At 41.2% G+C, this 25,857-nt stretch overlaps 1 protein-coding gene across 5 annotated transcripts in view; it reads right to left on the bottom strand.

Moving 5' to 3' along the window:
* Positions 1-25,857, bottom strand: part of tanc2b (tetratricopeptide repeat, ankyrin repeat and coiled-coil containing 2b) — a 184,689-nt gene that overhangs the window by 153,942 nt on the left and 4,890 nt on the right. For 4 of the 5 annotated variants that reach the window (XM_082544448.1, XM_082544450.1, XM_082544451.1 and 1 more), the window contains exon 2: positions 12,483-12,586. The exons of the other annotated variant lie outside the window; for it this stretch is intronic. The gene's annotated coding sequence lies outside the window, so the exon portion shown is untranslated. The remainder of the gene's footprint in view (positions 1-12,482; positions 12,587-25,857) is intronic. 5 annotated transcript variants of the gene reach the window in all.

The raw sequence follows: 25,857 nt of genomic DNA, 5'->3' as shown, positions 1-25,857 counted from the left end.
TCTTGTAGAATGCACAGGAAATTTTGGTTTTGCATAAATCCATTTGTATGCCCGTGGCTCCTTAATCATGCTCAAACAAACACACCGGAGCTTCGGGAAGAATGTTTCGATGTTTGACAGGCAGCTTAAAGGAGCAAATAGAGTCGTGACATGAGGACAGAAGGTCATTCTGCAGACAGCCGCTAAAGGCAGGTAATCAACATTGGCAGAAGTGCACATTTGCATTAAGATGGAAGCGTTTAAAACTCAGTCGGTGTCTCTGCTCTGTGCAGGCGCTCAAATTAAATTGTAAGAATTAAATCGGCTGAGTGCTGTACCGTCCCCGGTTCGCATTCATTCCTCATCTCCCTGTTAATCACGGCTTGGATTTACATCAGGCTAGGATCTTCTTGGTGCTCCAAGTGACATTTGAAAGATGGAGCCATTGATGTAATTACACTCCATGCAGCAACAGCACAACAGATTAAGTAAATGTTGATTTTTGTGAAGGCAGTTATATAAAACTGACTGTATTGTGTATAAAAAGCATTCATCCCTGACATTTCATGTTTTTCAAAACAAAAATCACAGTAAAGGCTTCATTTTACACCGATTAACAGCTGCAAGTTTCACTGTGCCAACTGGTTTGTACTAATAATTAAGTAGGCTGAGCTCGTTTGATATTATGACTAAAATACACACAAAAAAGTGCACTTACTAAAAAAGGCCCTTAAGGTAGTTTCTGTTTTATAACCTATGCCAAGGTCCTTCCATTAAATATATTCCCAGTGACTCAGTGTTGTAAAAGAAAACAAAACCTTACCAAAGAAGTGTGAATACTCTTTTAAAGGCCTTTTAAATGAAAGCACAAAATGGCTAGGATAACTTCTAATAACATTCCCACACATCGTGTCCTGGCTCAGCTGTCACATGGTTCCAGTGCCAGCCCGAAGCTGGTTTCACACAGAATTAAGTAACCCTGCTTCCCTCTGCGCTGTCAGCTCCTTCTGCCTGACATGAGCAGGCTTCAAATGATACCCAAATGTGTTGATTTGGCCACTTCAAGGGAAGCGCTAAACAACCGAGTACGACTCCTATTTCAAGTTGATGTGTGCATCCAAATTAAATTCATTTTCCTAAAAAGCTTGACAACATGTCACTTAGCCGGAGGCCTTGTAGTAACTTTGTATCACTGCGTACCAGAGCCAGATAGTGTTGGACTTCCTTGCCTTAGGCTGTTGTGTATGAAGTGCGGCTTACTGGTTGATAGGCTTAGCATGGTTCCTAAGTGGAGTAAAGGCACGAGGGGGCTTACTGGCTTCCTTTATGAATCCACAGAGTTACAAAGGTCTTCATCTGAAAAAAAACTTTGGTCTTATCCAATAAAGCTGCTGTGTTTCTTCTCTGTTCACTTCAAAGTGAACCCTTGGACACACACAGAGATGACTGGGGCTGAAATGCACTGCAGACAACACATTAAAGCTTCGACCGTATATTTTAAGCAGTCTCATATATCTCTCTATATCTCTCTCTCTATATATATATCTATCTCTATCTCTATATATATATATACACACACATCTTTATTAGGGGTGCAATGATATTCATATCGGTATTGAACCGTTCGATACAGTGCTTTCGGTTCGGTACGCATATGTATGAACAATACAAAATTTTTAATTTATTTTATCAACTTTTCTTCTGACGATGCTGTCTGTGTTGAGAGCTCAGTGGATCTGCGTTCGACTACTCCGCCTAGGCTGCACTGTCGAGAGCAGATCCACTGAGCGCAGCACAAGCTAGCAAGACAGAAGTTAAGCTCGTTGCAACATGGCAAATTGAACCTCCCCCACCCTCATTCAGACCTCGCCTTTGGAACTATTTTGGTCTTCATGTGAAGTATGACCCTGAAGGTAAGTGCGTCATGGACAAAAGTAAAACAGTATGTTGAATGTGCCACGCAATGCTCAATTACATGGGTGGGAATTACTGCGTTAGCGCAGTTTGCTCGTTAACGTGTTGACGCTGTCCAGCCCCACGCACGGGGCGATCCGCGGTAACTCGTTAACGGAGATTTGCCGTGTTGTGGCGTTAACGTCGTTTCAGATTAACGCTGACAGCACTAGTGGGAACACAATGAATATGACTGCACATTTACGCCGACATCATCCTAGTGCAAAGACAAGTGGAAGCAGACAAAAACAACAAGCACGCATGCTACAAACTTTACCCGAGTCATTTAGACAGCCGTTAGCACATGATTCTCCTTATGGGGACCTGATATGTTTAATATGCTGCTGAGAGTATACCCCAGAAGAAGCGTATAGTATAGCTTTTATTTTGGAAAGAGCCATTTCTCTGTAATAAACTCTCTTTTCCAAAGATGAGTGATTTCTCGATCAGATAGATTTATTATTTTATCCCTTTGTTGTTTCAGCAACATTAAATTTAAAAACTGTACTTTTGAGTTAAAATATATATTTATAATTTTAATAAATGACAAATTAAAAAAGCATGAACATTTTTTGTATCGAAAAAATATCGAACCGTGACACCAAAGTATCGAACCGAACCGTGAATTTTGTGTATCGTTGCACCCCTAATCTTTATATATACATATCTATCTATCTATCTATCTGCTGTGGAAGACTTAGAGGACACAGAGAAATGTCATCAGTTCTAGTGTTAAGGCACGTTCATGTCAAGACCCCACACTCACATCCATCTTTTATATACAATCAATGACTGTGCTCCACTTGATGCAATTAGCCAATTACAGTCAACCATGAAATGAAAGTAAAACTAAGTAAAAATTCAGAACTTCAACAAAGGCAAACATTAAGACAAAAGTTCCAAATTAATTTCATCCCTACTTTAAAAAACACAAGAAAGAAGTACTGAATATTACCCCACTACATCTGCCATGCTACATGAGGCACCGGATATTAACTATGGGGTATGAAACACTCCAATATGTGCAGTAGGGCTGCCACGATTTGTCGACTAGTCACGATTACGTCGACTATCAAAATCGTCGACGACTGATTTAATAGTCGACGTGTCGTTTGAAGCTTTGTAAGATCGCAAAAGACGCAGGAATAATAGCAGGATTTAAGAGTGTAATAACGGACTGAAACAGAAGATGGCAGCACAGCATGTACAAGGATGCCAGCTGCCGTTAAACCCCGAAGAAGAAGAAGCAGCTGTGTCCCAGAATTCATAGCGCGGCCCAGCTTAGTTTCCAACAATGGCGGTAGCTAGTTAGTTTTAATATTACTCTTATTATTCTTTCTGGGTCACAAAATAAACGTTTAACATATTTTCAGGCGAGAATGTAGCTGTGTAAACCTCAAATATCTGCTCAGTTTATCAGGACACCACATATTTTCAAAAGCGCTCCGACGTTTTCGGAGACGTCTGTTACCCACTAGCTCGATAGCTAGCCGGGGGCTAGGTCACTAGCGCCGTGAGAACACCGGACTCCCAGTAAATTGTTTTCAAACCCACCGCCGTCTTTCGCGACTCAGGTTAAATATATATGAGTCACTTAGATAAATTAAAAATGTTATTGTTTGGCTTTTTTTTAGTATTTTATTTGTTCCTGAGTAAATCGGTTTGGCTGAGATTAAAGTTATAGTTTTTACACAGCTGAATAAACTTCAAGCAGACAGCTGATTATCAGAAGTGTGAGATGCTGGAGAATATACTCCGGTGTCCTGTTATATTTTAGATAGCAAGGAGTTTATTAAACTTTACCGAAACAATCTGCAAATTTCATTAAAATTGAATAAACTATCATCTTGTCTTTATTTTTAGTTAGCACCTTAAAAGCTTAAAGCTGTAAGCTAATGATAGTTATATAAGAGCAGATGCTGCTGGTGCAATAAGCTGTAGTTTTATGTCCAGTGGATGATGATCTGATTAGTCGACTAATCGCATAAATAATCGGTGACTAGTCGACTATCAAAATAATCGTTTGTGGCAGCCCTAATGTGCAGTGCTGATTCATTTACACCATGACACAAAAACCTCCACTGAGTGCTGTATAAGATGACAGAGACCAAAATTTGTCATCCCTGATTGTCAGTTAGCTGAAGGTGAAGAGAAACCTGACAACGAAGGTAAAATTAAGTGTCCATCTTTATTTTTGGCATCCACAGATAGTGCCTGTGACGTCAGGAAAACCCACAGACAGTCCATGTGTGGTATTCAACATGTCCCAGGGGTATAGGGAGAATGTTATCAGAGCTTCAGGACAAGGGTATGGTTTCAAAACCACAGGACAAGAACAGAACCGATCAATAAGGAAAGGCCATTTAACACAACAGAAGAAGAGAGTCAGAGAGAGTCGTTTAGGTGTGTCAAAGGGGTACTCACGTTGACATTTGGTGCTGGTAAAATTACTTTCTCCCATTTACTGAGCTTATCCACTCATAAATAAGGCAGAAAAACAGATCCAATTGTCAAAAGTGATTGTTGACAACAGCCTCTGTTTTGTTCACGTCTGGGGAAATAAGTCTGCAAATTACACTGGCGTGGATATAAACGGGGCTCCACTGAAGCAGAGACTGAGCTCGGAGAGGAATACTTTTCCTGATGAATTATGCATTGTTCCACTTTTGTATCATCATGTATGCCACCACCACGTTCATGTTCACTCTGTGAAGAACTTTTTGTCCACTGCGAATTAGCAGCACCTCTCTCTAATCACCTTTCATGTCATCCACAGACAGTTTCTACAGGAGATGCGTTTGCAGTCAACCTGCAAACGACTGTGATTAAACAGCCAGTGTCAGATTGCAGGGACATGGTCTCCTTTTTATGTAATCAGCAACAAAATATGTAGCTTTATCACCAACTTAAAATTTAAGTTAACTTAATCCTTTTTATCCTCCAGATTGTTAAGTCCTGAGCCATCTATATACCACCACAAAAAAAAGGCATTAGTGGGCTTCACAAGGGTAATGGTGCCTTCAAGGTTGCCATTTGTAACTATAAATCTAGCTTTGAGCAGAGAGTACAAAAGGACAGAAGGAAGTGTGGGAGGGAGAGAAAACATCTTAAATTACTTGCTCTTCCAGTTCATCCCACGACCAGATCTCTGTCACGGGTTGGACTGACGTTTGATTGAAAGTGCAGACACGGCAAACCAAGACCCAATTAGCACGTTGGCTAGCCCCTGACCCCTGATGGCAATCTGATGACTACCAATAAATGTCTGTTAGATCACAGTGTGTCAATCACGTCTGGTGGCTCGGGAAGACGGAGCTTTGGTTTACTCCCACACTCGCACAGAAAAACGATCCAGGCTTCAAAGAAAATTGGACATATTTTATTTATGAACACTTTCATACACGTTGGCAGTCACGCATGTCATTTTCACTTCAGCAGCAATGCATTAAGGAGCTTTAATTGAAAGACACTTATACAGCAAGTGATTTCATTAAATGACTGATTGTTTTCTTGTGGCGTCACAATTATTTGTCTTTAGTCATTAAGACTGTTGGGTTGATGAGGATGTGCTGTGGAAATTAATGAGCTTTCACGCACAAGAAAAAGCATTTTTCACTCTGTTTAATTGAAAATGAGGCACTGTATTATTAATGCGAATACAGCATTATCCCTGGATGAGGTCTGCTGAACAGCCATCAGCGGTCAATAACGTATGAATGTCTCTGAATGTGGACATGTGATTCCCTACAAGCTGAGGGTGCAGAAATCTCATGTAGATGGAACCATGTAGCATCGCCTCCAATCCGTCCTCTCTGCTCAAAGTCACAAATCTTTCACCACGCCTTAGCATTCCACATTAGCACACTGATGTAGGCCTTGCCAACCTCAGCAAAAGAAAAAGGTTCATCTGGAGACACACTGCACCAGCCTTACACAAACTGTCCATACTGGGTCCAGTTCTAGGTTTTTGGGGACCTTATGGACATTTTTCAGGGACTCCCTCATAATCCTTAAATCAATTAAACATACTTAATATAATTTGTTGTGCATCACAGTTTCTATTGACTAAGCATAAATGGTCTCCATCTGTAATCATGTACTGTTTTAAATATTAGAGCACAATTTTTATAACTATTTTTTTAAAGCATCCCTTGCCATTGGGTTGCAGACACCTTTAGGTTCCCTGGCCCCTCTTTGAGTACCATGTGTTTAAAAAGTGCAATCGTGGGGCACCACTATAGCTCACTTGGTTGAGCAGGTAATCCATATGCCAATAGGCTGCAGGGGCCTGAGTTTGATTCTGCTACAGACCATTTCCTGCGCGCTCTCCTCATTCTCCTGTCTGCTTCCAGCTGTCCAACAAAGGCTTTTAAAAAATGCCCCAAAAATTTATTAAAAAAAAAAAAAGCCATCGCAACAGCCAGGTGGGATTCTGTGGTCGGGGGGGGGGAATAAAATAACACATTTAATACATCATTTCTGTTCCCTGTTGCTATTCCAGTGTGAGAATCTCTAATGCATTTGCAGTCATTTATTGTCCCGTGCGTTTTTTCTCGTGTGCTCTCCATCCCCTATGGCTGTCATCATATGTGAGGGGAGGAAGGCTGGAAGGTCCTCGAGGAGCATTGCTGACCCCCTAACCCTTCCAGTGTAGTCAACTAAAGGGAACTAGGGCCACTAATGACCCTGCTGGACCAAAGTCAAGTGCCTCAGAAGAAGACAAGCACCTTGCATTGCTGTGTGGGCTGTTGAAGCACCTTGTATAACCTAAGGTTAAAAGGTGATACAAAAGAGCACACTTAGCAGTCAAGCTTATGTAGTAGCCAGTGGAGCTGCTACCGAGGAAATAAAACTGCCTGCATGTTTACCTAAACCAATCCCAACCCTTAAATTAATTTCAGATCACAAACTGGTGAAGACGTAGAAAAATGTTCCTTTGCATAAATCACAATGATATCCATCACATTTATCTCCTCAAGATCAGAATAAAAACAGGGTTTGTTCCTGGCTGAAATAAGCATCACTACAAATATAATCTGAACATAATTAGTCCTTGTACAGTAAAGGAAATTATTGAGAATTGCCACTGTATAAATAAAACAAAATTAAATAGTCTATGACCTTTTTATGAACAAAAAAACTTTATTATGCTTGAGTAAATAATACTCCCCATTTGCATCATTTTACTACAGCGGTAGTGATTTTGCTTAGTGTTGCAGGAATCTTTACATCTTTGCATAAAAACCTGGAGAATGTGAAAGCGTAATCTTAGCTCCGTTCATCAAAATAAATCACAAGCTGTTTTACAGCCTCACAAGGAAGTTTAGTTTCTGAACTTTACAAAGGAAGACTGCCAGAAAGAGAATAGCCTCAACAACGGACACTTGTTCCACAAAGTAACTGCCACATATATGGAAGTTGTGTTGGTGGATAACATAAGAAGTCCCGTGTTTCACCGAGAAGATAAGCGTTGGCTATGTGAAGATCACAGAAGTTTGGAAATCTCTTACGACCGGATGTTTTTCTCTCCTACACCAGGGAATCTTTTTCTTTCCAAAAATGCTTTGCTTTACTTATCAAATCCTACCAAACTCCCCACTGAAAGACACTGAGAATGAAAGTGTAATACATTTAAAAAAGGTCAATCTACACCTTGCAACCCCGTCCAAGAGGGACCACACACACTCTGTGCATCTACAAGATAATTTGCTCTCCTACAAAGCACAGTTGCCGCCAACTCTTTTTGTTGTTTAACAGTTAGATTCTGGGGGAGGGGCAGCAGCTGTTAGCTGAGCCCAGCTGTCAAAGATGGCTGGCATAGATGAGAGGGGAGGAGCGGATTTGAGCAAACCTGTGCATGAATGGTCCCAAAGGAAACTCACTTTAAAAGAGTTCCCCCAACAGCCCAGATGATAACTGGATGTCTCTGTTTACCTCTGCGTCTAAGGCATATTGGCAATCCCATGCACTCATTACATCCGCTAAATACTGTGATGAAGATAAACCATGATTGACTTGGCAATGATGATGAGGTTTCGCATGAAATGTCTACATAGTCTGCATATTCTTAAAACTTTGGTCCGACTACACACTTCACCAGCATCATTTACAAGAAAAAGTCCAGATGCTCCCGTGGTCTCGTTGCACTACGTCCAAACACAATACAATAAACTACACAGGGCAAATTGAGGTGGACTTGGGCCACTGACTGAAAAGATTATGATTTACAGGGTAGGAGTTTATGACCCCCCCCCCCCCCCCCTCCCCCCCTCCTCATAATTATTATGCATGAACTGAAATGAGGAAAAAAATGTTAAGGAAACTGTGGTACAGCTCAGTCTAGACTACAATGCACATTTGCTTTCATGCTGTTCACGCCATGTTATTTCTCAAACCGTACATTAGCACAAATTGAATTCTCCGTCCTTCATTTCCTGTGTTGGAGCCTGGCTAGTTCACTGTGGTCACTGTTGAGACCACTGGAAGCCGGGCAGCATTATGATACTTAATGACACGGCTTTAAGCGGACTACGTCAGCTGTTAAAATGAAGGCTTTTAGCAACTCTAACCTGGATTTTCTCTTTGCCACTGCTACCATGGAAGATAATAATTTCAAAGTAAGACTCAGTACTGCACGTTCTTTCATAACAAAAAATATTTTTTCTAATGAGAAATATAACCAACGATAATTCATCTACCCGTTACCATGATAGCACCATCATCTGTCCATCATAGCTTCTGTTATTTGGACTGTGGATGACAAAAATGTCAATATATGTATGCTTGGTCTTGCAAAAATATATGTATACTCTACTGAAAACCCCAAAACAGAAATCCTCACAGGACATGAGAATAAAAAGCCCTTTCATGTACAACTTCCAATATGCCCCCACCCCCCGAATGAATCATTGCTCAAAGCCAATGCAGCTCCCTCTCACCTCAAACCACCGAATCCAGAGTTAATCAATGTGTCCAGCTTCAAAGCCATTGGCCTAAAATGCTCAATGAGCTGCATGGCAATTACAGTACATTATAGCTAACAGCATCCAAATCAGCAGACACCCCCCCACCCCACCCCACCCACACCCCCCGCCAGACCAGCAGTGCAGACAATAGAGTCTAACAAAAAAACTATACTGTTATTTTTCTTAACCTGTCCACAAGGTAAATGAAAGAGAGGATGAGATTTCTTACAAGTGTGTTTTTCAGCCAGGATTGTTCCTCTGCTTTTCAGCTGAAATAACCTATGCAGAGACAATTATGTAATCCCTCACCAGCTTCCCGCTTAACTATCAACGGCATTAGCTGGCAAGCATGACTAAGCTAGAGCTGTCCCAAGCACAGAGGTAAGATAGAGGGCGAGTTATCCTTTATCTATTTTCATAGGGAAACCTAAACATTAAATCCATCCAAAGTATTAGGAGCAGTGTACAGCCACCGTGTAGCACCCCAGGGAACAGGAGCTCCCCAGAGGATACACATGCAAAAACAGAGAGGACACACGAACTCCACACAGTGAACTGCCCCAGTTTGAACCCAGGGAGCAGTGCTGAGAACTAAGCCACCATCGTATGGGCTGTGCGGGCTGATAGATCCACCGTCACAGCACTTATTGGTTTTTAGACTTCTGTTTTAATGCTTCAAGATATGCAATTTGATCATGGCATGATGCAAGGAATCACATTCAAGAAGTCTTGATGCATGCTCAATCATCCAGGTAAGAAAATCCCAAAAAGTTGATTCTGTTCATCTGGACGTAGCGTTTTCAGTGCCAGAAACGTCACTCATCCAGGAAGTCACATGGAAGTGGTGGATCTGACTGAAAACCTAAGGAAAATATATGGCACTATGCAGAATGTTAGCTGCACTGATGGGTGTCTAAACAGGTTGATAATTTACAAATTAATGTATAAGACTTGAAAAAAATGATCAACATCATAAACTCATCAGGAAAGTCAAGAATTTAATGAGAAGTAAGGTAGGGTTTGTGTTAAGGAATTTCTGACTGTTTTTCATTAACAAAAAGACAGACATGCACCAGCCCATTCACAGCAGCCAGAAAGGCATTTTATTCTTTCATTCTTTGACTATTTGGCAACCGAGGTCTGTGGTTTCTGTGTTATACTCAAGTCAAAGCAATGTTCAAGCTGGAGGAAACATATCCCCTGAACATTCAAGCTACTTGGAAAATAATCCCTGGTATTATCTGCTCATAATCTTGAATGGATTTTTGACTACAAGTACAAATACGACCCAAAGCGAAACCGTTCTGGACTTACAAACTGGAGGGAAAAAAACAAAAAGCAAAAAAACAAAATCAAGCCAGCGAGGGCAGCTCTCCCTAAACGTACACAGAATTTATCTTGCAACTAAATTGGTTTGCTTCACAACTGGCTCCTAGCGTTGGCGTTTGTGGCTTTCAGTGTGTCAGATTTGACACAGCTCTCTTTCAGTAGCTGTGGGCTGTAGCTAACCACCCACACAACCCACTGGAGACCAAGCAGATTCCCTTCACCAGCTTGACAACACAGATCATTCTCATCATTGTCCCCTCGAGCACTGAGCAGACATTTATTGCCTAAAGCATGTGACTGGTCAAAATATGACTAATACTATAGTGAGCAAGTCTATAAATGCAGTTCCTTTACTGTAAAAATGAGCTGAGGCTTATAGAAAACTACTGAAGCTACTAGAATATAGTGCAAACCACCAACGCCTACAGTTTCCAGAGGGTTAACACCACATCACTTTGGATGACATGCACAATTGAAGCACTAGAAGCCAGCATTTTATGCGCCCGGAGATGTTGTCATATTTCTGCATCTTCGCACCAGTGACCAACGCGGGAGCCGCCACGCAACGTCAATCACAAACTGACAGGTCCACGCTGATGGCCAAAGGGGGACAAAGCAGCCTTCCTCTGGTCCAAGCCCCGAGATTTGTGCATTTTTGACTTGTTTACCAAGATGGGTGTCCAGAAGAGGGGAAATCTAAAAGATTTATGCATATAAATCAAATCAACCGCTCAAACAAAGAAATTCCTTCACACGCTAAAATGTGAGTAATTCAGACCTTTGCAGCAGTTTATGATTATAATTTACGCCAGCTCCTAAACAGCACTCGCAGACTGTGTCCCTTTTGTACAGTCCCAGCTTTACAGCCGAGGAATCTCTGAGGAAGAAGAAAAGAGCCAGTGTCATGCGGTCAGAAGGCATTTTAGTCAGACAAAAATTTGTGTCAGCACTTTCTGCAAGGGAGCGAGAGGCCAGCGTTCAGAGCTGTTAGCCTCTTTCTCAGAGGAGAGCCAGGGTTTAATGGGACTACTCTTCCACTCCATTTGCCTGCTCACATCTTGCAGGCCACAGCTGCATACATGTGAGCCAGTGACTGTCGCTCTGCATACCTCTCTGCAGCCTGGGAGCTCCTGAACCCACTTTAACAGCTGACAGAAGTCGTTCGTCTTCAGGCGCACACTTGAACATCGAAACGGACTATGGACAAAACGCACGTGGATGAGACAACACTTCGTCCTGGTAATAAGACTGCAGAGGTCGCTGACAAATTACGCATTTTCGTACCTCCTTACCGGCCCTCGAAATTATCGCACCACATCCTCATGCTGCTGTGTGGGTTATAGTTTTTCTGACTGTGACAACACCAGAAGGTCTTGCTCTGACTTTGGATCCATTTCAGACCCAAACAACAATTTCATGGCTGGCTGGTCTCAAAGTAATTACATATGACCTCAAGCCGGAGCATCGATCAGTACCCGGGACACTTCTGAAAAATAAGACTATTTTTGATAGACAGCTTCTTTAAGAGAAGACAGCACCTCTACCGTATGGACTATGGAAATTCACAGTGAAAAAGAAGCAGGCTCTATGTTTCATGCATTTATTTCCTGTTGACAGAGTTTTCAGAGTTAACTCACATTCCCAACTCCCGTCTCCTGAAAAACAAGTGTTACATGTTCAACTACTAAATCTTTAAATAACACAAATTTGAAAGAAACAATTTGCTAGAATTAGCATTCCGTATATAGCAGCTTGAAATGTAGTGCCACTTAAACAAGCAAGCTGCTAACTCCCAGTTTAGCCTTCTAACCAAGGGTGTCAAACAAAGGTCTACAATCTGGCCCACAGGACAGTTTTGGAAAATGTGAAGGAGGGCATAAATTTTGCACTTTTAATTAATTAATTTATTTATTTAGTAGTTTTACAGCTTTTCCTCCTGATAAAGACCTCCCCCATGGCAATACCACAACAGAGTAATAAAGTAAACAAATGGGGAAAACAAGTTCCTGTTTTTTGAGGCCACAGTCATTTTTTTAAGAAACATGCTCTGTATACTAACAAAAGCTTTCGGCTTTATAATTACAGGACAGTTTTTGTTCTCATTTTGTGGCCTACTTACACATTGCAAGCTTAACAACATATCTACTGTTCTGTGAGTGTTCCTATACCCCAGGACTTTTCTGTGGTGCATCTGTAGGTGTAAAAAGGTCCCAGCTACACACCGGTTCCTGTGCCATGAAACTTAAGAAGACTCACCATGAGCAGACAACAAATCCGGCTTTGAGGGCAGCGAGGCGCTACATTTCGCTGGGCTGAACCACAGTCCCAAACCCTCTCCAGAGGGGACACCCAGCAGCTCTCTACAAAGGCAATAACAGTGAAATAAAACACTTTAAGGTGAGCAATGAACTGAAAGGGCCTTGTATTGACACACAAGAGAAACAGCAGACACTATTTGACATCCGACTCAGTGGAGTGGCAAGTCCACAGAGTGAACAGCCTGACCTGTCACTGTTCACTCTGCTGTGGATCTTTTTCCAACAGAGAACACAAACAGCTTTCGGGGCTACAAGGCCTGATTGTTAGGGCGGACTGGGACAGCAGACAGTTGTCATATTCCACAGAGGGTGGAATCTGACATAAAGTACTGCTTTGAAAGTTGTGATGTAGAGGCTCTAAGTAGTCTGACCGAAAGTCTGATTATGTCATTAGATGTTGAGTTAAGGACGGGGGAGAGAGGGACCGAAATATCTGTGTGGGTGATGTTAGCAGCCATGTGATTAACACGAAAATGAGTGGGAACCGGAGAGATGTAAATGTGAACGGCTATTGTTTGGCTGCTCCCAGTGTCGAGCATTTAAATTAACATCTTTAATACACACAGGCCACCCAGTGGTAACATTACATTACATCACATACTGCGTCCCCCTTAATGCTCATAAGTACGGTAATCTTCGGCAGCATTTATTAGCTACAGGGGACCCACTGAGCTCATTCCAACTTCATATTTTTATTTTACACTCTACAAAAGTATCCCTGCATGATTCACAGTTTAAAATAATACTTATGCATCTCTAACGGGGACTTGGTGCAGCCTCTCACCTCATCCACTGTCTGAACCCCCCCCCTCCCCAACCCTTTAACCCGAGACAGCATGAAAAAGGTGGACCACGTTGGGGAGTGTCAAGCATGGGGTAGACATGAGAGAGAAACTGAGGACAAAACATTCATAATGCCCTGGATAATAATTTTAAACACTCAGTGTAACCAACTTTTGCAAATGTTAACTTTTTCTTCCCTTAATATGACCTAAAATGAGCATCCAGAGGTGTTTTTGCAACCTCAGGTATTTCCCCCTAGTGGCCATTAAAAAACAAACAAAACAACAAAAACAACAAAAAACTGACCGCCTGGCAACCGCCTAACAACCGTCTGTCGCTAGGGAAAAATGAGTACTCCCCAACCAGTTGCGATCAGTTGCTGAATGCTACTGTGATATCATCTACCAGCAACGCAGGCCTAAAGACTGGTTTAATGACCCCTCTGTGAGCACCAGTTGCTATGGGAAAAGCTGTATTCCCTGAGCAGCTGGTGAGTGGTTACAAGAGGTTGTTTGCCGTTCGTAAATGAAACTGGTTACAAAGAGATATATGTTGCCGTGCACGTAAACCTCACAATTACTTTGGTTGCTAAGGAGATTGACACAGTGACCTATAGTTTGCATGGAACTACACTTGTCTGTAAACACCAACTACACCCTATGAGGTAGTGAAACTGTTTAAGTTATGCCTTACTGCTACACCTTTACTTTGAAGGTGAACTTTCTCCATTTCCTGCTTTGTGTCGCACATTTTTTTAAAGTTTCTCTACTGTTTGGTGATTGGTTAATGAGTGTTTGCGAACACTAGTGTCATCCATGCACCATGGGTGACCAAAGAAAGGAGGTTTTTGGAACTCCCCTGTATTTTTTCACCAATTTCACTTACACCAACCTCTAGGAAACTCTTAAAGCTGGCTGGAAAATACACGTTTTCCCCTCGGCCTGTGTAACTGAGGCCTAAACCAACTTTCTTCTGTTTTACTGGTCTAGCAAGTGGCAAGGATTTCTGTGTCCTGGTAGAGCTGTGTGCCAGAGATGCCCAGAGTTGAAATCGATGCCATATGAAGCCAAGAGTATAAAAAACCTGACAGAAACCAAACATTTAGAGCAGCCTGAAGCCTATGCTATTGGCTTACAGGGCTTGGTTGTGCATATCCTGACCTCATTAGAAACACTGATTATGATTAATCTGAGCACCCACCATTACATCAGTGTATGTATGTATGTATGTATATATATATATATATATATATATATATATATATATATATATATATGACAGAAAATAAGGAAAGGCATAACAGAGCCAATTTAAAGTTGCACTGGCCCATAGAGATTTTTGGGTACTTTTTATATTAAGACAGCAGCAGTGAGAAGACAGAAAGTTGGGGGTGGGGTTGTCACATGCAGCAAATGCAACATAGCAGGGATGTGCACTGTACCAAAAAAGCTACATGGAATCATGTTCAATAGCAACTTAACTAGCACACACTTTTGGAGAGAGGACATTACTTGCACCAGTTTTTGTGAAACAAATATTTCCCTAAAAGCTTCCAGTGTGTTTTAATATTTTCATTCAAGCTTTCTGAAGTCCCCATTTCAACTCTCACGTCTCCCGCTGCCATCCTCCAGACTCAATGTAGATAAATTTCCCACATCAACTAAGAAAAAGAAACAGAAGGTCATTTCTGCACAAAAGACAGAAAAGAATACGGCAACACAGTAATCAAGTTTTCTCAAGGGTGTCACGCAGAGTTTGAATACTTTTTTCCCCCCATTTTCTAATTATAGTTTGCACATTGCTCTCTGTAGGGGACACTTTATAAGACTTAATCTGTTTTACACCAACTTGCCAACACATTAATTAAGCTGAGCAAACCAAAAGTCTAAATAAATTACAGCAGGAATCATGAGAGGCAGTAAGAATAACTCCATCATTCTGAGTTAGACGCTTAGAAATATTTTTGTTCTGGGATTTGCAGGCTTAGAGGGGAAATCTAAATAACGTCTGTGATGCTATGCTTGGGGTAACATTTGACTTTTTTAACTGAAAGCAAACATGAAAGCCCACATCGTGATCTTTAAATAAAATGTCATCTCCTCTATCAAACACTATTTTTTAACTGCAATTTTTCTTACTGTGAATTTATCTGACATAACATTTCCAAGGAGATCTGGTTATGCGAGTTTAGTGCGTATGCAAGTGAAACAGTCTGCAGAAATACAGCTAATGGTTCGGGGTTAGAGAGAGCTAGCAGAAGCCATAGAAAGCCACTCCCCTTGTCACTCCAATCCAGAAGGGTCACATTGTTTGGGCAGCTGCCCCCCAGCAGATGATGATTAGAAGAGAAAGAAGGGCGAAACACGTCCCTGTGCTGCTTGTCTGGTTTAGAAAGATACGGCTTGTTGCGGCTAAGCCTGGTGCACAAAATGAAAAAACATCCACAGAAATCCTAATCATCTGGCAGAATAAAAAGTAAATTCTCTTTTGTCTGCTGGGCTTCTGTGTTATTAGCCGAACAGGCCAAGAAATAAGATCAAAACGAATTATGTGACCAACACACTAAGTCCCCATTTCACTGATAAATAAGGCATTTAAGCTTTCCCTCTCATCTCCTCCTCAAAGGCCATGAGTGTTTCAGCTTTCATGTAATACAAATGCCTCTGTGTAAAGGCTAGCACTTCATTTTTGCCTTTTCAAGCTAACATCATGAAGAAGCCACTGTTCTGTCCAATTTGAGAAACGGGTACTCAAACAAACTTGCCTGCAGCTACACGCTCAGAGAGTAGGGTCGTTTGGCCCCGATCGCATTTTCCATTTCTGAGATATCTAGGACAAAAAACACATGATAACCTAACATCACTTACAAATATTTAAATAAATCACCAATTAAAATGAGTAAAAACCAATTAAGACAGGTGATGGAGAGAATAAGCAATGCAAACTAATATGGTGGGCTCTTTAATTACACGCTGTAGACTAATTTAGAGTAAACTTGGTACAGTTATTAATTTTATGCCCCCGACTCAGGTCACATAAGAGGCAATGAAATTCAAATTAGTTTTAGAAATAGAAACAAACAAACTTTTTAAAAATAACAAAAGAATTTTTTCAATCCATTATAGGTGAGATGCACGGTATCAAAGCATAGGAAGCTATTTTTGGCTGCTCCCTTGCCACTAGGGGTCACCGCAGCAGGTAGCTCCACCTGTTTGATTTGGCAGAGTTTGATGCAAGACGCCCATCCTGACATAAACCCCACAGGGATTTGTGTCTCTGGCTGGAATCGACCGAGCGACCTTTCACTTGTCAAGCGAAAGGTCGCTGGCAGCTGGAAAACTGTAGTAGCATTCAGTAAAGGTCCCACTTTATCACTTGTTGTTCACAAAGAGCCAGTCAAGAGCTGAACCACGAAACATATGAGCAAATTTACTCATTATATGATGTAAGTAAGTGTAATTAAATCTAAGTGTAAGTAAAGCTGCAATGTTTCAAACCTTGCATAAGTATAGCAGAAGTTTACCTGCAATGGGCAAGAGGTGTTTTAAACCTCATTTTGGGCCAAAGTAACTAAAGTCTTTTCTTGGAATTAAACTTAGGGAATTCTCCCCATTCATTTAGATAGCCTTGGTCCTGTTTACATGAAATAACTGCCTGAAGAGGTTACCAAGATGGCTGCTGAGTGTCTTCTGCTTCTAGAATGGCATCTTTGCAAACCTTGGTCATGTCATTAGCAAACACTGTTACCGCGCAGCATGCAGCCTCCTCAGCTTACATGCTGCTGTGCATAATGAACGTAATGAACACAGGACACCTGTCCACATAGCAGTTACACCCGTCCACCATCTGCATAAATTTAACCAACACTTTTCAACTTTTGCTACCACTGGTCAGTGTTTAAAAGACGTTGGTGAATTCTAATGTGGTACAGTTGTAACAAATCGGTCTGTGAAATTTCTTCCCTCCTAGATATTTCACGATCAGGTGCAAGCGCACAGTGGAAACATTTAGGAACCACTGATTCAGCCACATAAAGCCACTGAGGTGCATAAAAGTCGGCAACGCTGTTGACTCAATTAGTGCAGAGTTCCAAACCAGCTCTCGGTGTTGCCAAAGAGCTCTTGTAGGTGCAACGTGCAGGTGATTTATAGGTACAAAAATCCAACATGACCACATAGGCTTTGTATCCAAAAGTACTTCATCACCTGCTCTCACCCACCATACTGCAAAAATAAAAAGCATCAGAGACAATGCTGCTGCCTACTGCAAGTCAGGCCCATTAGTCTTTTATCTACAACTTCTAACATAAATCTACTCTCATCAGAAGACAACAAGGCATTTCCCCTGAAATGGATGTGTAAGTGCTGCACAGTTGCTTTTTCCCCCCCATTACTTTTCCAAGACCAAAATGCAATTTCTAAAGTGACAGTCTGGCCTTTAATCCTAAACTGGTGCAGCACTCTTTCCAACACTCACCTTCTTCAGCATCCTTTAAGCACAGATGACCTTTATTCCCAGGCCCAAAATGAGAAATGGTGCCTCTTGTGCCGAGATTTCAGCTCATTAAAACATGTTGCTAATGCTGCCTTGTGGGGAGCCATCAGAGAGAGGCTTAAAAGCACTTTATGCCATCCAAGCACAAAGGTTTTGGACTGCTTTGTCAGAAGAGCCAAAACTAGATATACAAGTATAAGCTGTAAAACAACACAAACACCTCCAGCACCTACTTAAGAAATCAGCTGCCTATGTGCTTAACGTTTTATCACAGGAAACAAAAATAGAACATCTGAACAGCAGCTCGGCAGGTGTGCTGCGCTTTGAGTTGGAGGTACATGCTCGAATGACAATGTTTCATGCCTTTATCGAATCACGCTGAATTATGAGACATCAAGTTTAAAATGCTACGAACCTCCTAAACAAACACATGCCATCTGCTGGTCTACACTCAGCAAAGCTTGAAAAGTCTGCAACAGCTATTTTGAGCTTCATCTTATAATCAAGATGTTAATCAAGATGAATGAAACGTTTAAGCAAACACAGTCTGTAAGCCGTCCTGGCAGAAGAGCTGAAGCCTCCACAGCATGGCGAATGGGATGTGGTTAGGCAGCTGGCTTAAAGCATTGCCCAGGATTAGCCCCTTTCTTAGAATTCATCTCATTACTCCAGTTACATCTCATAAAAGGGTGGGTGATGAAGAAATATTACTCAGTTGCTAATATTGCAGCTAAAGTAGAGCCCCCTGTGAAATATGTTTCCGCCTCTCTTTTTATATCTAGACACCAGACATACACATGGAGGAAGCATAAAGACTGACAGTCCAAAGCAAGAACATGAATGAGCAGAGTTACTGCTAATTTTCTCAGCTTTTAATGGCTCTCCAGCCTGAAAATAAACATGAAAAAGCACAGTGTATATATAATGTGACTCACAGGAAACACTGACCGTGTCACTAGCCAACTACCTCTGTGACTCCACGTTAAAAATGTATGCTTCAAGGCCTTCTGTGTCTTGTTTGCTTAATGAAGACAAGACATAATATAGTTTCCTTGGAACTGGCATTAACACTCTGTGGGGTTTTCAGCTGGATATCAATTAGAGGCTCATTAGACGTTTAGAGACGGCAGTCTCTCTGGCTTCCTGTCGCCCACTGTGAAAGTAGCTGACCCTAACCTTGAGGGAAGGCTGGTTCCCTGTGTCCTTTCAGCCCTGGATAAAGAGCCATCAAGGAACTGCGTAAGCCATGCTTCCTTTAAATCTTGCCAATCAGAAATCACATCGCTTAAAATTAGAAACATGTGCCTGTGAGACGTAAATGGGAAAAGCAACGATTTTGCTTGTCCAAACAACATGAATCAACTAGTTAGGCTATCGCATATTCTACAGACATCTAATAACTGATCATAGTGCCCAATATTGGTGTGATATCAGAATTAGCATATCTGCTCATCCACTTTGTTAGTACGGTTTCGGCTGCTCAGGAACAGAAAAAGCAATAGTCTTGTCGATCACATGACACAGACTCAGTGCAAATAGACATGGTCAAGATAATCTAAGGAAGTTCAAACCAAGCATCAGAATGGGGAAGAAAGGTAATTTGACTGACTTTGAAAGTGGAGTTAGTGCCAGATGGGATAACAGAGAAAATATCCAGTGAGTGGCAGACCTCTGGGTCTGCCTTGTTGATGCCAGAGGTCAGCATGCAGTGCTACATGTACAGATTGTTGAGAGTGTTGCGATGTAAAGTGTTCGCCGCAAAGAGAAATGCATTTAGTGCAGTCTGCGCACTGTGTATTTGCATGTTCACTCATCCAGGCACATGCAGCTTCTCTTTATCCATGTGTAGTTTGGGGCAGAGGTGATGTGGAGTATTTTTAGACACACTCAAGGGGGGACTGTGTGTCCTGACTGCTAACACAATGAGCCCTCATGCCTGAACAAGGACATATTTTGGAGACTGGAGGCTAAAGCAGTAGACCACTCCCCTACCTTGAAAACAAGCCACTTTTTATTAAAATGAGCTCCAGCGTTCTGTAAAGAAGGTCATTTATTGGTTAACTCACAATATTTCGCTTTATCACACAAGCACAGATTCTTTAAATACAGAGTTAGATTAGCTTGCATTCTACTTACATTACTCTAAGTTTTAAAAAGAATACAGAGTGGTAGAAGCATGCCCCAGTAGAGCCAGAGCTGAGACTTTTCATTGCAAAGGACAAACCCATGCAGCTGCAGGGATTGTGGTCAGTAAACTAACATTTGCATGAACTGAGAAAAAATCTTTTTGATCTGCAGGTGCTTTCCTTTCTCAAATTTATGTTCACAAAGTGTGCGTGGCTTACCCATGTTGGTCTCAGTAAAATACAATAGTTTCGCTTAAAGGAGTCTTAAAAATAGCCTGCACGCTGTGCCACGTAGCATTACAGGGCTCCACACTGACAGTAAGCAGAGAAAGGGCCACTTCACTTAGCTACGAGTCCTTCAATCAACAGTTGCTGCTTGAAGGCAGTGCATTCAACATACTCAGTCAAGCATTATGTCTACAAAATTGCTTCTTTTGAAAACTTATACTGTACGTTAACATTTTTTATGCAGTTATTGCAACAGAAATCTGTACAAGTTCAAACTACTACCTTGAAATGCTTTTGTGGGGTAATAGTTTCCAGCGCCAGCCTTCCTGTGTACTCAATTAGAGCTCAAACAGATACATTTTTATTCTACTTGTACTTAGTAACATACCGTGACCACAAGTTCAACAATGTTTAGTTTAGCCTACTTTATTTACTGGAATTTAAACTTTCTTGCACAATTCACCTTTTTTACCATCAAGTGCCCCCTAGTTCAAGTGACGACGATGATCACAATGATTTATCCCACTATAACCTGTAGATCGATAAAGATACAAAAAATTACCATTGGATTACTGGAACAGCATCAATATCATGATGTCCCATCGTAGGCAGCGGGAGCCTGGAATGTCTGCAAGCGATCAGCAGTTAAGCTGGGAACACACTGGAAGCAATTTGATAGTTGCACATCACTCTGAAGCTCAAGGCTGGTCACTCGTGGACATTCCAGGCTCCGGTTGCCGGGTAATCCTCTAATGTATTTGCTTCCAGGATATTTATCAATCTCACCGCAACAGTTACTTTGCTTGTAGTCACAGAATGTCATTTACTTATATGCTTTCTGATTGCCACATTGCTGCGAAACATTTACAGTATGTACTTGACTTTAATTTTCTCTTCTTCCCTGTAATACTGAAAATGGTATGAAGTATTTTCCTGGGTATCAGTAACAAGTTTGACATTCAAGTATCATTGAAACCACAATTACTGCACACAAGTTGATGGATCTCAGTTGAGCAGGTAGAACTGCCTTGTTCTTTTTTCTTTTTAAAAGTTATGTACATTTTTTTCAAGCTGCATGTAATCTATTTTTAATCAACTTAAGCCAGGCAAGCCCCTGGGTTTGTGATACACTAGCAAAAATATATTTTCTTTTTTTGGCACTCTTTGGTGCTGCATACAGAAAAAAAATCATTAGGGATTTGTTTTGATCTCTCATTCTGCAATTGTTCTAATCACTGTTGATTATATATTGGTCGAAAATATATTCAATATTTATAACTGGAAAAAAGGGGGGGGGGGGGGGGGGGGAAATGAAAGGTACACAGTCCTCCACAGAGACCAATGTGTAAAGAAATTCATAAGTATCTTTTTCCCCCCAGGCTCCATCGCTCTACTGGGTTTCATAAAAATTGTCGAGGCAATTTTTGCTTAATCTGACAGTAAAAATAGACGAATCCCACTGAATGTACACCTTGTGTCATTCAATTTTATATTGAATCAGACTGTAGGACAGTGAGAGAAACCCAGAAGCTGTACTGGAAACCTGAAGACTTGTTTACTGGAAAGAAATTATAGGGATTTGGTGACACAAACTGGGCAAACCAGAAAATACAATAGAATAGCCTGCTTACTGCTGATAAGAAACTAATGTCATCAACTCACAGGAATGTGTAAATACTCAAAATATCCATGGTACACCAACTGATTTAGCACGCCAGAGGTCAGGGTTCAGCAACTTAAGCTCATTCTTGAGAGATTTAAGGTCACATGAAATGCTTTGAGAATAAACGTCCACTATTGTTTGAGCTATTGTACAGGGGTTGACAAAATCGTTTAAATACTACTAAAGTTAGAGCAGTACAGGCTAGGGCTAAAGTGCAGTAGAATGTGGTCAGAAGCCAAATCAAAGTCCAAAACGTTCTGGGACTCAACCCATAAAAATGTGTCTGAGAGCACCCCTTTAAGGTTATTTTGTGCCTTCTGAAGCACCTCTAGTGCTTCTATTCATCCCCCAACAAGGCCTACCAATGACTCTTGGGTCCATGTTCTGATCTGCTAAGATAATCTTCAATATTAAACTTTGATGTTTACCACAGATGTTGATATTTACTTTCTGGACAAGTTTGAGGTCCACGCTGTGCAGATGTACATGTGGTAAGAAAGAGACTTCCATGGACAGGAACAGGACATGCAAAAGTAACGATGGAAGACATGCAGAGGTGCACAGGAAGTTGATCTTTAAGTGGAGACCAACTGCATTTAAATAAGAATGCTTTCCTTATTTGTCGTGCTTTCGGATGTATGATAAGCACTGACATGAAAGATCTTTATCAGAGCATAAAAAAAAAGATGCTTCTGTAGTTGTCAAGCACAGCGGTTCCACCATGTTAAACACTCGTCACATGTAGCAGAGTATGAACACAGCTGAGCAGACAGTGGTGCAGCGTCACCATGGCAAAAAAAACAAAGGCATTTTCACTTTCTCTACAACCTTAACCACCTGTACATATGTATTTATACAACATGTATAACAATTAGAGAATTGGTATCTGTATCAAGATTGAGATGGGTCTGCACCCTAATAGCAGGGTTCTGGTTGGTCTGTATTTTCTCCAGCCACTGGAATTCTTTTTCTTACTGTATTTTATTCATTGTAGTTCCTAAATACAAAGGGTATCATTGACAACAATTCTGTCTCTGGACTCTCAACAATGCTACTTTTCATAAAACTCCTATTCTCTACACTCCTACTCTTATCGTCACACCCTGCTTTAGCACACAAAGCAAGTGAAGGCAGCTGTATTAACAACAAGGAGCCCACTATATTCCACAGACACAAAAATGCCTGTAAAATTATAATGAACTTAACCCATTAATGGCTCTTCTCATCACAAAGCTGAGGCACATCTCCCCACACAGAACAATACTGGAGCTATTTAGATTCGACAGAGCACTAGTGTTTCTTTGACAACCTCACACCAGCCCACATATCACAACACAAAGCCTTGGCAGCCACATTGTCAATGTACAAACATTAAGTAGGTGACATGGCGCTCACCCCTATTTGTCTTGTTTTGAACCCCGCGATGGATGGCAAAGACCCCCGTGATCGTCTAACAGTTACGCAAGCTGCTGTCAGCGACGAACTCAAGGTAGAGGAGTTACAACGCCTGGATGATGATGTGTTTGCCGTGTGTGCACAGAAGGTGACAGAGTGAAGACGCTAAAACTAAACATCTTTGGAGTGAGGGGCTAGAGGTCACGGGTTGCTCCTGACAACATTTAAAAGTCGAAGCTGCTGGCATTATGCTGTAGCTGTTGTTCCAGCTATGAGACAAGGCTTTCAAGCCTGATAAATACTCTGTCATTCATCTGCCATCAGCAGCTGGGGCTGACTCAAGCAGCTGCTTAATAGGCTAACAGGGATCTTTGGTTCCCAGGTGGAAGTTTGAGTGGCAGACTGATTGGATACAGCCACACATCCAATCTTTGTTATCTAGAAGCCTGACCATCATGGCAGAACCAGGTAATGTAACGTAATCTAAGAGGTAGCAGACATAAAAGAATGCATGTGCTTCTTAAGCTTGACCAGTAAGAAATGATTAACTTGATTTCATTAAGGTTGCAATGCAGAAATAAGCTCAAAGACTCCAGTGACAGCAGCAACTGCCAGTATGATATATATCTGTGCAAACTACAGGGAGAGCAGCAGAAATGACTTCCCACACATCCCAGCACAGGCTTCTGGTCTTCTTGGCTTCTGGTATTCATTCTAATACATCACTCTGAACAGGTCAGCATCTTTCAGACTTTAAAGGCCATTTACAGACACTTCTCTACATTCACACTGAGCCGCCAAAACACCAGAACAACACTGAAATTCTTCTGCAGGAAATTTACTGGCACCCGTGAGGCTTTCCACTACGTCCAAATTGTTTTAATTTACTGTTTACGCTGCAAACACAGTGTGCCAACAAGCCAATTCTCATTATGATGATGACTGTGATTATTAGAAGTAGCTAGCTCTGATGTTTGGCTCCCATCGGTAGATGCTTTGCCCACACAGACTGTGACCTCGACATAGGATTATTTGTGCATTTATTATTTACTATATTTTTTTAAGTAAGTCAACAACGAAAAAGGATGTAGGCTTTGGTGGGGAAACAAAGAAAACTGTAGAAGAGGGTATGAATATCTGACTCCACAAGCAGCCATTTATCCCCATTATCTGTACTTATTTGAAACAGCAAATGTTGTCATACACCTTCTCTTCTGAGACGTGCATAGTTACCACAGTGCTGTAAGTGTATGGTAAAAATCAACTAGTGCAAATAAGCAAATTCTTCTTTTAGATGCACAAAATACAACGTTGAAAGCTGAAAATGCATTGCATCAATATTTATTGATTTAATGTTACAAAACCATAACCGATTGCATCCACTGCAGAAAAAAAGCACTTTCGATCCAGCTGTATTTTTGGTTTCGACGGGCTGAAAGAGCAATGAGCGAAAAACATGTTTGAGAAATACAGACAGTCTTACAAGCACCGTTCTTTGAATCTATTCTGTTTTGACTGTTATGAAACTGTAGACCTGTTTTAATACAAAATACATTTCCCAAAATACTACCACGCTGCCGTTGTGGTTTCTTCTGCAGTAACAAAGCCACAGAAATCGACTGTATGCCGTTTGCGGCTGTTTGTGACAAATAAGAGCGCAGAAGTGCTTGATCTTCGACTGCAGCAACAGAGTCGACTCCTAAGACAAAATTTAGGAATTTTCTATTCAAAGCCAGAGTGTGAGTACACTTGTACTTTTCACTGTTAAATTACAATAAAGTAGCAGCATTCAACCCCTATGTACAACAACAACATCTTACTGCTGTATATAATAATTTACTTTTATTGTTCTTAAATGTGCTTTGTTGCCACTGTACTTTTATTTTTGTGTTGTAAAATATAACTGCGTGTCTTTGTGTATGTACTTTGGAGTCTGTTTCTTTTCTTTCTTTACATGTTATCAAATCTGTCAGAAGCCCCCTTCTCTTTGCGCCGCGTGTTTATGGGAACGCTGTTGTGATCAATGTTTTAACAACGACACTGACGATGAACACAAAGCTGTTTAATCGCTGCTGTGCTAAATCTTCACACTGTTCACAGACACAAGAACACAGAAAACATTACATATCCAACCGGTCCAGATTGTAAATAACTGAAATACCTGTCACAACATTTCTGCTGTTCTTCTCTTCTTGTATAAAGTCCTCAAAGACAAGCCATTATAGTATCATATTATCCCAACGAAGCACTTCACTCTCAGACTACGGGGCTTACTTAAGGTTCCTAGAGTGTCCAAATATAGCCTTCAGCTTCTGTGGAAACAGCTCCCAGTTTGGATTCAGGAAAATGGGGATGTCACCAGAGCACTTTCAGAAAATTCTGAATGTAACAGTACTTGTTTTGCTTTAGGACCACAGACACTTTGTGTTGAAAGAGAAGTTAGCACCATCCCTTGGTTCCCTTCTGATGTGGTTAGAGTCAGGCTGAGCACTTTTCACTCCTGATGCCATAGTATGCAACTATTTTAAGTCATTACATTTCATCCAGGTGTCTGTATTTACCGTATTCAACAGTATATTATACAATTTCCTGCATTGTTTAGAGCGAATTGTTACAGTGAACGT

The sequence above is a fragment of the Aulonocara stuartgranti genome (genome assembly GCF_965226115.1).
Source record: "Aulonocara stuartgranti genome assembly, chromosome: 8".
NCBI classification, from domain to species: domain Eukaryota; kingdom Metazoa; phylum Chordata; class Actinopteri; order Cichliformes; family Cichlidae; genus Aulonocara; species Aulonocara stuartgranti.
The sequence above is the reverse complement of the archived record's forward strand: the minus strand, read 5'-3'. Positions and strand labels throughout refer to the sequence as shown.